General features: G+C 42.5%; 9 non-coding genes across 9 annotated transcripts; 8 read left to right on the plus strand and 1 right to left on the minus strand.

The window, feature by feature from the left end:
* Positions 1-154: 154 nt before the first annotated feature.
* On the plus strand, positions 155-236 carry TRNAS-GCU (transfer RNA serine (anticodon GCU)). The gene has a single exon. It is a non-coding gene; the product is annotated as a tRNA-Ser (tRNA).
* A 1033-nt stretch (positions 237-1269) lies between these two features.
* TRNAS-GCU (transfer RNA serine (anticodon GCU)) lies at positions 1270-1351 on the plus strand. Its single transcript has one exon. It is a non-coding gene; the product is annotated as a tRNA-Ser (tRNA).
* A 1033-nt stretch (positions 1352-2384) lies between these two features.
* TRNAS-GCU (transfer RNA serine (anticodon GCU)) lies at positions 2385-2466 on the plus strand. The gene has a single exon. It is a non-coding gene; the product is annotated as a tRNA-Ser (tRNA).
* Positions 2467-3504: 1038 nt separating this feature from the next.
* On the plus strand, positions 3505-3586 carry TRNAS-GCU (transfer RNA serine (anticodon GCU)). The gene has a single exon. It is a non-coding gene; the product is annotated as a tRNA-Ser (tRNA).
* Positions 3587-4619: 1033 nt separating this feature from the next.
* Positions 4620-4701, plus strand: TRNAS-GCU (transfer RNA serine (anticodon GCU)). Its single transcript has one exon. It is a non-coding gene; the product is annotated as a tRNA-Ser (tRNA).
* Positions 4702-5739: 1038 nt separating this feature from the next.
* On the plus strand, positions 5740-5821 carry TRNAS-GCU (transfer RNA serine (anticodon GCU)). Its single transcript has one exon. It is a non-coding gene; the product is annotated as a tRNA-Ser (tRNA).
* A 1038-nt stretch (positions 5822-6859) lies between these two features.
* TRNAS-GCU (transfer RNA serine (anticodon GCU)) lies at positions 6860-6941 on the plus strand. The gene has a single exon. It is a non-coding gene; the product is annotated as a tRNA-Ser (tRNA).
* Positions 6942-7979: 1038 nt separating this feature from the next.
* On the plus strand, positions 7980-8061 carry TRNAS-GCU (transfer RNA serine (anticodon GCU)). The gene has a single exon. It is a non-coding gene; the product is annotated as a tRNA-Ser (tRNA).
* Positions 8062-8417: 356 nt separating this feature from the next.
* Positions 8418-8491, minus strand: TRNAA-AGC (transfer RNA alanine (anticodon AGC)). Its single transcript has one exon. It is a non-coding gene; the product is annotated as a tRNA-Ala (tRNA).
* Between the last annotated feature and the right edge of the window lie 4670 nt (positions 8492-13161).

The following is a 13161-nucleotide window of genomic DNA, read 5'->3' on the forward strand; positions in this document are numbered from 1 at the left end:
TTATGCCATTAGCATGGGTCTTCACGTTGGATGTAAAACAAGACCTGCTGAGCGAATGTCTGATGTACGGCGCTGTTGCATGTGGAAAGAAAATGAAGCCTAAGAATCATCACGACTGTTTTCCAAATGTGGGTTCGGTAAAGGTACTTTTGTTGACGGGGTGGCCGAGTGGTTAAGGCGATGGACTGCTAATCCATTGTGCTCTGCACGCATGGGTTCGAATCCCATCCTCGTCGTATGATTCCTTTTTGGAAAATTCTCTATGCTCAGCGCAAGCAATGCCCCGAGGAAGAAAATTTACCATCACCGTTCAAGAAGGATGCTATTGAAGTCTCTAAACATATTTACAGGCATTATGTAGCGTATCAGTCAGGCAATAGTGAATCGGCACCTCTAATTTATCGTGCCTTATGCCATCCTACATTTTGCAAAACGTTGCAACCATCTACTTGTTAAAACTAAACCAGAGCTGACTCTTTGCCACTCGGGTGGAGTATTCTAGGGATGTGGGACGAGCATCTTTAATGTCATTGGCTAGTGAACATCTCCCTTTTGGAAAAAAAAGCTGATTATTGAGCAGAATAAGAGAACAAGGTATAGAGTTGAACTCAGGATCTCCTGTTTACTAGACAGGTGCTTTAACCAACTAAGCCACAGCACCCATGAGCAAAACTGTGGAAAACCAGAAAGATGACAAGGATGATCCAGGAGAAGAATTTTTAAATGTAGGATGATTTTGAGGAGTGGTTCTAAGTTTTGCTATTTGTCACAGAGATGGCAAATTAAGTGTGAACAGATCCTATGCAGCATGTAGTTTCAGGTGGCTACCACTATAGAACAGCAAGGAAGTCGAGTCCCATCACATACTTGGCAGCAGCATGCAGTTCTCTGTCATTTTGCATCGTGACGATTCTAAATGAAATCGGCTTGGGACGATCCTTTTTGGAAAAGACATGGATAATTTGTCCATAGGTATGTAATCCATGCATTTGCCTTGCATGAATTGTGGCCTGTTTTACTTTAAAAGTTAGATAGAAGGCAGAATTGACAGATTTAGGGAATGCTAGGGAAATGCCAACATAAATGAGAAGCAGAGAGGACTGAATGTTTAGTATTTATGCCATTAGCATGGGTCTTCACGTTGGATGTAAAACAAGACCTGCTGAGCGAATGTCTGATGTACGGCGCTGTTGCATGTGGAAAGAAAATGAAGCCTAAGAATCATCACGACTGTTTTCCAAATGTGGGTTCGGTAAAGGTACTTTTGTTGACGGGGTGGCCGAGTGGTTAAGGCGATGGACTGCTAATCCATTGTGCTCTGCACGCATGGGTTCGAATCCCATCCTCGTCGTATGATTCCTTTTTGGAAAATTCTCTATGCTCAGCGCAAGCAATGCCCCGAGGAAGAAAATTTACCATCACCGTTCAAGAAGGATGCTATTGAAGTCTCTAAACATATTTACAGGCATTATGTAGCGTATCAGTCAGGCAATAGTGAATCGGCACCTCTAATTTATCGTGCCTTATGCCATCCTACATTTTGCAAAACGTTGCAACCATCTACTTGTTAAAACTAAACCAGAGCTGACTCTTTGCCACTCGGGTGGAGTATTCTAGGGATGTGGGACGAGCATCTTTAATGTCATTGGCTAGTGAACATCTCCCTTTTGGAAAAAAAAGCTGATTATTGAGCAGAATAAGAGAACAAGGTATAGAGTTGAACTCAGGATCTCCTGTTTACTAGACAGGTGCTTTAACCAACTAAGCCACAGCACCCATGAGCAAAACTGTGGAAAACCAGAAAGATGACAAGGATGATCCAGGAGAAGAATTTTTAAATGTAGGATGATTTTGAGGAGTGGTTCTAAGTTTTGCTATTTGTCACAGAGATGGCAAATTAAGTGTGAACAGATCCTATGCAGCATGTAGTTTCAGGTGGCTACCACTATAGAACAGCAAGGAAGTCGAGTCCCATCACATACTTGGCAGCAGCATGCAGTTCTCTGTCATTTTGCATCGTGACGATTCTAAATGAAATCGGCTTGGGACGATCCTTTTTGGAAAAGACATGGATAATTTGTCCATAGGTATGTAATCCATGCATTTGCCTTGCATGAATTGTGGCCTGTTTTACTTTAAAAGTTAGATAGAAGGCAGAATTGACAGATTTAGGGAATGTTAGGGAAATGCCAACATAAATGAGAAGCAGAGAGGACTGAATGTTTAGTATTTATGCCATTAGCATGGGTCTTCACGTTGGATGTAAAACAAGACCTGCTGAGCCAATGTCTGATGTACGGCGCTGTTGCATGTGGAAAGAAAATGAAGCCTAAGAATCATCACGACTGTTTTCCAAATGTGGGTTCGGTAAAGGTACTTTTGTTGACGGGGTGGCCGAGTGGTTAAGGCGATGGACTGCTAATCCATTGTGCTCTGCACGCATGGGTTCGAATCCCATCCTCGTCGTATGATTCCTTTTTGGAAAATTCTCTATGCTCAGCGCAAGCAATGCCCCGAGGAAGAAAATTTACCATCACCGTTCAAGAAGGATGCTATTGAAGTCTCTAAACATATTTACAGGCATTATGTAGCGTATCAGTCAGGCAATAGTGAATTGGCACCTCTAATTTATCGTGCCTTATGCCATCCTACATTTTGCAAAACGTTGCAACCATCTACTTGTTAAAACTAAACCAGAGCTGACTCTTTGCCACTCGGGTGGAGTATTCTAGGGATGTGGGACGAGCATCTTTAATGTCATTGGCTAGTGAACATCTCCCTTTTGGAAAAAAGAGCTGATTATTGAGCACGATAAGAGAACAAGGCACTGCTGAGAGTTGAACTCAGGATCTCCTGTTAACTAGACAGGCGCTTTAACCAACCAAGCCACAGCACCCATGAGCAAAACTGTGGAAAACCAGAAAGATGGCAAGGATGATCCAGGAGAAGAATTTTTAAATGTAGGATGATTTTGAGGAGTGGTTCTAAGTTTTGCTATTTGTCACAGAGATGGCAAATTAAGTGTGAACAGATCCTATACAGCATGTAGTTTCAGGTGGCTACCACTATAGAACAGCAAGGAAGTCGAGTCCCATCACATACTTGGCAGCAGCATGCAGTTCTCTGTCATTTTGCATCGTGACGATTCTAAATGAAATCGGCTTGGGACGATCCTTTTTGGAAAAGACATGGATAATTTGTCCATAGGTATGTAATCCATGCATTTGCCTTGCATGAATTGTGGCCTGTTTTACTTTAAAAGTTAGATAGAAGGCAGAATTGACAGATTTAGGGAATGCTAGGGAAATGCCAACATAAATGAGAAGCAGAGAGGACTGAATGTTTAGTATTTATGCCATTAGCATGGGTCTTCACGTTGGATGTAAAACAAGACCTGCTGAGCCAATGTCTGATGTACGGCGCTGTTGCATGTGGAAAGAAAATGAAGCCTAAGAATCATCACGACTGTTTTCCAAATGTGGGTTCGGTAAAGGTACTTTTGTTGACGGGGTGGCCGAGTGGTTAAGGCGATGGACTGCTAATCCATTGTGCTCTGCACGCATGGGTTCGAATCCCATCCTCGTCGTATGATTCCTTTTTGGAAAATTCTCTATGCTCAGCGCAAGCAATGCCCCGAGGAAGAAAATTTACCACCACCGTTCAAGAAGGATGCTATTGAAGTCTCTAAACATATTTACAGGCATTATGTAGCGTATCAGTCAGGCAATAGTGAATCGGCACCTCTAATTTATCGTGCCTTATGCCATCCTACATTTTGCAAAACGTTGCAACCATCTACTTGTTAAAACTAAACCAGAGCTGACTCTTTGCCACTCGGGTGGAGTATTCTAGGGATGTGGGACGAGCATCTTTAATGTCATTGGCTAGTGAACATCTCCCTTTTGGAAAAAAAAGCTGATTATTGAGCAGAATAAGAGAACAAGGTATAGAGTTGAACTCAGGATCTCCTGTTTACTAGACAGGTGCTTTAACCAACTAAGCCACAGCACCCATGAGCAAAACTGTGGAAAACCAGAAAGATGACAAGGATGATCCAGGAGAAGAATTTTTAAATGTAGGATGATTTTGAGGAGTGGTTCTAAGTTTTGCTATTTGTCACAGAGATGGCAAATTAAGTGTGAACAGATCCTATGCAGCATGTAGTTTCAGGTGGCTACCACTATAGAACAGCAAGGAAGTCGAGTCCCATCACATACTTGGCAGCAGCATGCAGTTCTCTGTCATTTTGCATCGTGACAATTCTAAATGAAATCGGCTTGGGACGTTCCTTTTTGGAAAAGACATGGATAATTTGTCCATAGGTATGTAATCCATGCATTTGCCTTGCATGAATTGTGGCCTGTTTTACTTTAAAAGTTAGATAGAAGGCAGAATTGACAGATTTAGGGAATGCTAGGGAAATGCCAACATAAATGAGAAGCAGAGAGGACTGAATGTTTAGTATTTATGCCATTAGCATGGGTCTTCACGTTGGATGTAAAACAAGACCTGCTGAGCCAATGTCTGATGTACGGCGCTGTTGCATGTGGAAAGAAAATGAAGCCTAAGAATCATCACGACTGTTTTCCAAATGTGGGTTCGGTAAAGGTACTTTTGTTGACGGGGTGGCCGAGTGGTTAAGGCGATGGACTGCTAATCCATTGTGCTCTGCACGCATGGGTTCGAATCCCATCCTCGTCGTATGATTCCTTTTTGGAAAATTCTCTATGCTCAGCGCAAGCAATGCCCCGAGGAAGAAAATTTACCATCACCGTTCAAGAAGGATGCTATTGAAGTCTCTAAACATATTTACAGGCATTATGTAGCGTATCAGTCAGGCAATAGTGAATCGGCACCTCTAATTTATCGTGCCTTATGCCATCCTACATTTTGCAAAACGTTGCAACCATCTACTTGTTAAAACTAAACCAGAGCTGACTCTTTGCCACTCGGGTGGAGTATTCTAGGGATGTGGGACGAGCATCTTTAATGTCATTGGCTAGTGAACATCTCCCTTTTGGAAAAAAAAGCTGATTATTGAGCAGAATAAGAGAACAAGGCACTGCTGAGAGTTGAACTCAGGATCTCCTATTTACTAGACAGGCACTTTAACCAACTAAGCCACTGCGCCCATGAGCAAAACTGTGGAAAACCAGAAAGATGGCAAGGATGATCCAGGAGAAGAATTTTTAAATGTAGGATGATTTTGAGGAGTGGTTCTAAGTTTTGCTATTTGTCACAGAGATGGCAAATTAAGTGTGAACAGATCCTATGCAGCATGTAGTTTCAGGTGGCTACCACTATAGAACAGCAAGGAAGTCGAGTCCCATCACATACTTGGCAGCAGCATGCAGTTCTCTGTCATTTTGCATCGTGACAATTCTAAATGAAATCGGCTTGGGACGATCCTTTTTGGAAAAGACATGGATAATTTGTCCATAGGTATGTAATCCATGCATTTGCCTTGCATGAATTGTGGCCTGTTTTACTTTAAAAGTTAGATAGAAGGCAGAATTGACAGATTTAGGGAATGCTAGGGAAATGCCAACATAAATGAGAAGCAGAGAGGACTGAATGTTTAGTATTTATGCCATTAGCATGGGTCATCACGTTGGATGTAAAACAAGACCTGCTGAGCCAATGTCTGATGTACGGCGCTGTTGCATGTGGAAAGAAAATGAAGCCTAAGAATCATCACGACTGTTTTCCAAATGTGGGTTCGGTAAAGGTACTTTTGTTGACGGGGTGGCCGAGTGGTTAAGGCGATGGACTGCTAATCCATTGTGCTCTGCACGCATGGGTTCGAATCCCATCCTCGTCGTATGATTCCTTTTTGGAAAATTCTCTATGCTCAGCGCAAGCAATGCCCCGAGGAAGAAAATTTACCATCACCGTTCAAGAAGGATGCTATTGAAGTCTCTAAACATATTTACAGGCATTATGTAGCGTATCAGTCAGGCAATAGTGAATCGGCACCTCTAATTTATCGTGCCTTATGCCATCCTACATTTTGCAAAACGTTGCAACCATCTACTTGTTAAAACTAAACCAGAGCTGACTCTTTGCCACTCGGGTGGAGTATTCTAGGGATGTGGGACGAGCATCTTTAATGTCATTGGCTAGTGAACATCTCCCTTTTGGAAAAAAGAGCTGATTATTGAGCAGAATAAGAGAACAAGGCACTGCTGAGAGTTGAACTCAGGATCTCCCGTTTACTAGACAGGCGCTTTAACCAACTAAGCCACAGCGCCCATGAGCAAAACTGTGGAAAACCAGAAAGATGGCAAGGATGATCCAGGAGAAGAATTTTTAAATGTAGGATGATTTTGAGGAGTGGTTCTAAGTTTTGCTATTTGTCACAGAGATGGCAAATTAAGTGTGAACAGATCCTATGCAGCATGTAGTTTCAGGTGGCTACCACTATAGAACAGCAAGGAAGTCGAGTCCCATCACATACTTGGCAGCAGCATGCAGTTCTCTGTCATTTTGCATCGTGACAATTCTAAATGAAATCGGCTTGGGACGATCCTTTTTGGAAAAGACATGGATAATTTGTCCATAGGTATGTAATCCATGCATTTGCCTTGCATGAATTGTGGCCTGTTTTACTTTAAAAGTTAGATAGAAGGCAGAATTGACAGATTTAGGGAATGCTAGGGAAATGCCAACATAAATGAGAAGCAGAGAGGACTGAATGTTTAGTATTTATGCCATTAGCATGGGTCATCACGTTGGATGTAAAACAAGACCTGCTGAGCCAATGTCTGATGTACGGCGCTGTTGCATGTGGAAAGAAAATGAAGCCTAAGAATCATCACGACTGTTTTCCAAATGTGGGTTCGGTAAAGGTACTTTTGTTGACGGGGTGGCCGAGTGGTTAAGGCGATGGACTGCTAATCCATTGTGCTCTGCACGCATGGGTTCGAATCCCATCCTCGTCGTATGATTCCTTTTTGGAAAATTCTCTATGCTCAGCGCAAGCAATGCCCCGAGGAAGAAAATTTACCATCACCGTTCAAGAAGGATGCTATTGAAGTCTCTAAACATATTTACAGGCATTATGTAGCGTATCAGTCAGGCAATAGTGAATCGGCACCTCTAATTTATCGTGCCTTATGCCATCCTACATTTTGCAAAACGTTGCAACCATCTACTTGTTAAAACTAAACCAGAGCTGACTCTTTGCCACTCGGGTGGAGTATTCTAGGGATGTGGGACGAGCATCTTTAATGTCATTGGCTAGTGAACATCTCCCTTTTGGAAAAAAGAGCTGATTATTGAGCAGAATAAGAGAACAAGGCACTGCTGAGAGTTGAACTCAGGATCTCCCGTTTACTAGACAGGCGCTTTAACCAACTAAGCCACAGCGCCCATGAGCAAAACTGTGGAAAACCAGAAAGATGGCAATGATGATCCAGGAGAAGAATTTTTAAATGTAGGATGATTTTGAGGAGTGGTTCTAAGTTTTGCTATTTGTCACAGAGATGGCAAATTAAGTGTGAACAGATCCTATGCAGCATGTAGTTTCAGGTGGCTACCACTATAGAACAGCAAGGAAGTCGAGTCCCATCACATACTTGGCAGCAGCATGCAGTTCTCTGTCATTTTGCATCGTGACAATTCTAAATGAAATCGGCTTGGGACGATCCTTTTTGGAAAAGACATGGATAATTTGTCCATAGGTATGTAATCCATGCATTTGCCTTGCATGAATTGTGGCCTGTTTTACTTTAAAAGTTAGATAGAAGGCAGAATTGACAGATTTAGGGAATGCTAGGGAAATGCCAACATAAATGAGAAGCAGAGAGGACTGAATGTTTAGTATTTATGCCATTAGCATGGGTCATCACGTTGGATGTAAAACAAGACCTGCTGAGCCAATGTCTGATGTACGGCGCTGTTGCATGTGGAAAGAAAATGAAGCCTAAGAATCATCACGACTGTTTTCCAAATGTGGGTTCGGTAAAGGTACTTTTGTTGACGGGGTGGCCGAGTGGTTAAGGCGATGGACTGCTAATCCATTGTGCTCTGCACGCATGGGTTCGAATCCCATCCTCGTCGTATGATTCCTTTTTGGAAAATTCTCTATGCTCAGCGCAAGCAATGCCCCGAGGAAGAAAATTTACCATCACCGTTCAAGAAGGATGCTATTGAAGTCTCTAAACATATTTACAGGCATTATGTAGCGTATCAGTCAGGCAATAGTGAATCGGCACCTCTAATTTATCGTGCCTTATGCCATCCTACATTTTGCAAAACGTTGCAACCATCTACTTGTTAAAACTAAACCAGAGCTGACTCTTTGCCACTCGGGTGGAGTATTCTAGGGATGTGGGACGAGCATCTTTAATGTCATTGGCTAGTGAACATCTCCCTTTTGGAAAAAAGAGCTGATTATTGAGCAGAATAAGAGAACAAGGCACTGCTGAGAGTTGAACTCAGGATCTCCCGTTTGCTAGACAGGCGCTTTAACCAACTAAGCCACAGCGCCCATGAGCAAAACTGTGGAAAACCAGAAAGATGGCAAGGATGATCCAGGAGAAGAATTTTTAAATGTAGGATGATTTTGAGGAGTGGTTCTAAGTTTTGCTATTTGTCACAGAGATGGCAAATTAAGTGTGAACAGATCCTATGCAGCATGTAGTTTCAGGTGGCTACCACTATAGAACAGCAAGGAAGTCGAGTCCCATCACATACTTGGCAGCAGCATGCAGTTCTCTGTCATTTTGCATCGTGACAATTCTAAATGAAATCGGCTTGGGACGATCCTTTTTGGAAAAGACATGGATAATTTGTCCATAGGTATGTAATCCATGCATTTGCCTTGCATGAATTGTGGCCTGTTTTACTTTAAAAGTTAGATAGAAGGCAGAATTGACAGATTTAGGGAATGCTAGGGAAATGCCAACATAAATGAGAAGCAGAGAGGACTGAATGTTTAGTATTTATGCCATTAGCATGGGTCATCACGTTGGATGTAAAACAAGACCTGCTGAGCCAATGTCTGATGTACGGCGCTGTTGCATGTGGAAAGAAAATGAAGCCTAAGAATCATCACGACTGTTTTCCAAATGTGGGTTCGGTAAAGGTACTTTTGTTGACGGGGTGGCCGAGTGGTTAAGGCGATGGACAGCTAATCCATTGTGCTCTGCACGCATGGGTTCGAATCCCATCCTCGTCGTATGATTTCTTTTTGGAAAATTCTCTATGCTCAGCGCAAGCAATGCCCCGAGGAAGAAAATTTACCATCACCGTTCAAGAAGGATGCTATTGAACTCTCTAAACATATTTACAGGCATTATGTAGCGTATCAGTCAGGCAATAGTGAATCGGCACCTCTAATTTATCGTGCCTTATGCCATCCTACATTTTGCAAAACGTTGCAACCATCTACTTGTTAAAACTAAACCAGAGCTGACTCTTTGCCACTCGGGTGGAGTATTCTAGGGATGTGGGACGAGCATCTTTAATGCCATTGGCTAGTGAACATCTCCCTTTTGGAAAAAAAAGCTGATTATTGAGCAGAATAAGAGAACAAGGCACTGCTGAGAGTTGAACTCAGGATCTCCTGTTCACTTACCAGGCGCTTTAACCAACTAAGCCACAGCGCCCATGAGCAAAACTGTGGAAAACCAGAAAGATGGCAAGGATGATCCAGGAGAAGAATTTTTAAATGTAGGATGATTTTGAGGAGTGGTTCTAAGTTTTGCTATTTGTCACAGAGATGGCAAATTAAGTGTGAACAGATCCTATGCAGCATGTAGTTTCAGGTGGCTACCACTATAGAACAGCAAGGAAGTCGAGTCCCATCACATACTTGGCAGCAGCATGCAGTTCTCTGTCATTTTGCATCGTGACAATTCTAAATGAAATCGGCTTGGGACGATCCTTTTTGGAAAAGACATGGATAATTTGTCCATAGGTATGTAATCCATGCATTTGCCTTGCATGAATTGTGGCCTGTTTTACTTTAAAAGTTAGATAGAAGGCAGAATTGACAGATTTAGGGAATGCTAGGGAAATGCCAACATAAATGAGAAGCAGAGAGGACTGAATGTTTAGTATTTATGCCATTAGCATGGGTCATCACGTTGGATGTAAAACAAGACCTGCTGAGCCAATGTCTGATGTACGGCGCTGTTGCATGTGGAAAGAAAATGAAGCCTAAGAATCATCATGACTGTTTTCCAAATGTGGGTTCGGTAAAGGTACTTTTGTTGACGGCGTGGCCGAGTGGTTAAGGCGATGGACTGCTAATCCATTGTGCTCTGCACACATGGGTTCGAATCCCATCCTCGTCGTATGATTTCTTTTTGGAAAATTCTCTATGCTCAGCGCAAGCAATGCCCCGAGGAAGAAAATTTACCATCACCGTTCAAGAAGGATGCTATTGAAGTCTCTAAACATATTTACAGGCATTATGTAGCGTATCAGTCAGGCAATAGTGAATCGGCACCTCTAATTTATCGTGCCTTATGCCATCCTACATTTTGCAAAACGTTGCAACCATCTACTTGTTAAAACTAAACCAGAGCTGACTCTTTGCCACTCGGGTGGAGTATTCTAGGGATGTGGGACGAGCATCTTTAATGTCATTGGCTAGTGAACATCTCCCTTTTGGAAAAAAATGCTGATTATTGAGCAGAATAAGAGAACAAGGCACTGCTGAGAGTTGAACTCAGGATCTCCTGTTTACTAGACAGGCGCTTTAACCAACTAAGCCACAGCACCCATGAGCAAAACTGTGGAAAACCAGAAAGATGGCAAGGATGATCCAGGAGAAGAATTTTTAAATGTAGGATGATTTTGAGGAGTGGTTCTAAGTTTTGCTATTTGTCACAGAGATGGCAAATTAAGTGTGAACAGATCCTATGCAGCATGTAGTTTCAGGTGGCTACCACTATAGAACAGCAAGGAAGTCGAGTCCCATCACATACTTGGCAGCAGCATGCAGTTCTCTGTCATTTTGCATCGTGACGATTCTAAATGAAATCGGCTTGGGACGATCCTTTTTGGAAAAGACATGGATAATTTGTCCATAGGTATGTAATCCATGCATTTGCCTTGCATGAATTGTGGCCTGTTTTACTTTAAAAGTTAGATAGAAGGCAGAATTGACAGATTTAGGGAATGCTAGGGAAATGCCAACATAAATGAGAAGCAGAGAGGACTGAATGTTTAGTATTTATGCCATTAGCATGGGTCATCACGTTGGATGTAAAACAAGACCTGCTGAGCCAATGTCTGATGTACGGCGCTGTTGCATGTGGAAAGAAAATGAAGCCTAAGAATCATCACGACTGTTTTCCAAATGTGGGTTCGGTAAAGGTACTTTTGTTGACGGGGTGGCCGAGTGGTTAAGGCGATGGACAGCTAATCCATTGTGCTCTGCACGCATGGGTTCGAATCCCATCCTCGTCGTATGATTTCTTTTTGGAAAATTCTCTATGCTCAGCGCAAGCAATGCCCCGAGGAAGAAAATTTACCATCACCGTTCAAGAAGGATGCTATTGAAGTCTCTAAACATATTTACAGGCATTATGTAGCGTATCAGTCAGGCAATAGTGAATCGGCACCTCTAATTTATCGTGCCTTATGCCATCCTACATTTTGCAAAACGTTGCAACCATCTACTTGTTAAAACTAAACCAGAGCTGACTCTTTGCCACTCGGGTGGAGTATTCTAGGGATGTGGGACGAGCATCTTTAATGTCATTGGCTAGTGAACATCTCCCTTTTGGAAAAAAGAGCTGATTATTGAGCAGAATAAGAGAACAAGGCACTGCTGAGAGTTGAACTCAGGATCTCCCGTTTACTAGACAGGCGCTTTAACCAACTAAGCCACAGCGCCCATGAGCAAAACTGTGGAAAACCAGAAAGATGGCAAGGATGATCCAGGAGAAGAATTTTTAAATGTAGGATGATTTTGAGGAGTGGTTCTAAGTTTTGCTATTTGTCACAGAGATGGCAAATTAAGTGTGAACAGATCCTATGCAGCATGTAGTTTCAGGTGGCTACCACTATAGAACAGCAAGGAAGTCGAGTCCCATCACATACTTGGCAGCAGCATGCAGTTCACTGTCATTTTGCATCGTGACAATTCTTAATGAAATCGGCTTGGGACGATCCTTTTTGGAAAAGACATGGATAATTTGTCCATAGGTATGTAATCCATGCATTTGCCTTGCATGAATTGTGGCCTGTTTTACTTTAAAAGTTAGATAGAAGGCAGAATTGACAGATTTAGGGAATGCTAGGGAAATGCCAACATAAATGAGAAGCAGAGAGGACTGAATGTTTAGTATTTATGCCATTAGCATGGGTCATCACGTTGGATGTAAAACAAGACCTGCTGAGCCAATGTCTGATGTACGGCGCTGTTGCATGTGGAAAGAAAATGAAGCCTAAGAATCATCACGACTGTTTTCCAAATGTGGGTTCGGTAAAGGTACTTTTGTTGACGGGGTGGCCGAGTGGTTAAGGCGATGGACTGCTAAACCATTGTGCTCTGCACGCATGGGTTCGAATCCCATCCTCGTCGTATGATTCCTTTTTGGAAAATTCTCTATGCTCAGCGCAAGCAATGCCCCGAGGAAGAAAATTTACCATCACCGTTCAAGAAGGATGCTATTGAAGTCTCTAAACATATTTACAGGCATTATGTAGCGTATCAGTCAGGCAATAGTGAATCGGCACCTCTAATTTATCGTGCCTTATGCCATCCTACATTTTGCAAAACGTTGCAACCATCTACTTGTTAAAACTAAACCAGAGCTGACTCTTTGCCACTCGGGTGGAGTATTCTAGGGATGTGGGACGAGCATCTTTAATGTCATTGGCTAGTGAACATCTCCCTTTTGGAAAAAAAAGCTGATTATTGAGCAGAATAAGAGAACAAGGTTGAGAGCTGAACTCAGGATCTCCTGTTTACTAGACAGGCGCTTTAACCAACTAAGCCACAGCACCCATGAGCAAAACTGTGGAAAACCAGAAAGATGGCAAGGATGATCCAGGAGAAGAATTTTTAAATGTAGGATGATTTTGAGGAGTGGTTCTAAGTTTTGCTATTTGTCACAGAGATGGCAAACTAAGTGTGAACAGATCCTATGCAGCATGTAGTTTCAGGTGGCTACCACTATAGAACAGCAAGGAAGTCGAGTC

The sequence above is a fragment of the Eleutherodactylus coqui genome, chromosome 11 (genome assembly GCF_035609145.1).
Source record: "Eleutherodactylus coqui strain aEleCoq1 chromosome 11, aEleCoq1.hap1, whole genome shotgun sequence".
NCBI lineage: Eukaryota > Metazoa > Chordata > Amphibia > Anura > Eleutherodactylidae > Eleutherodactylus > Eleutherodactylus coqui.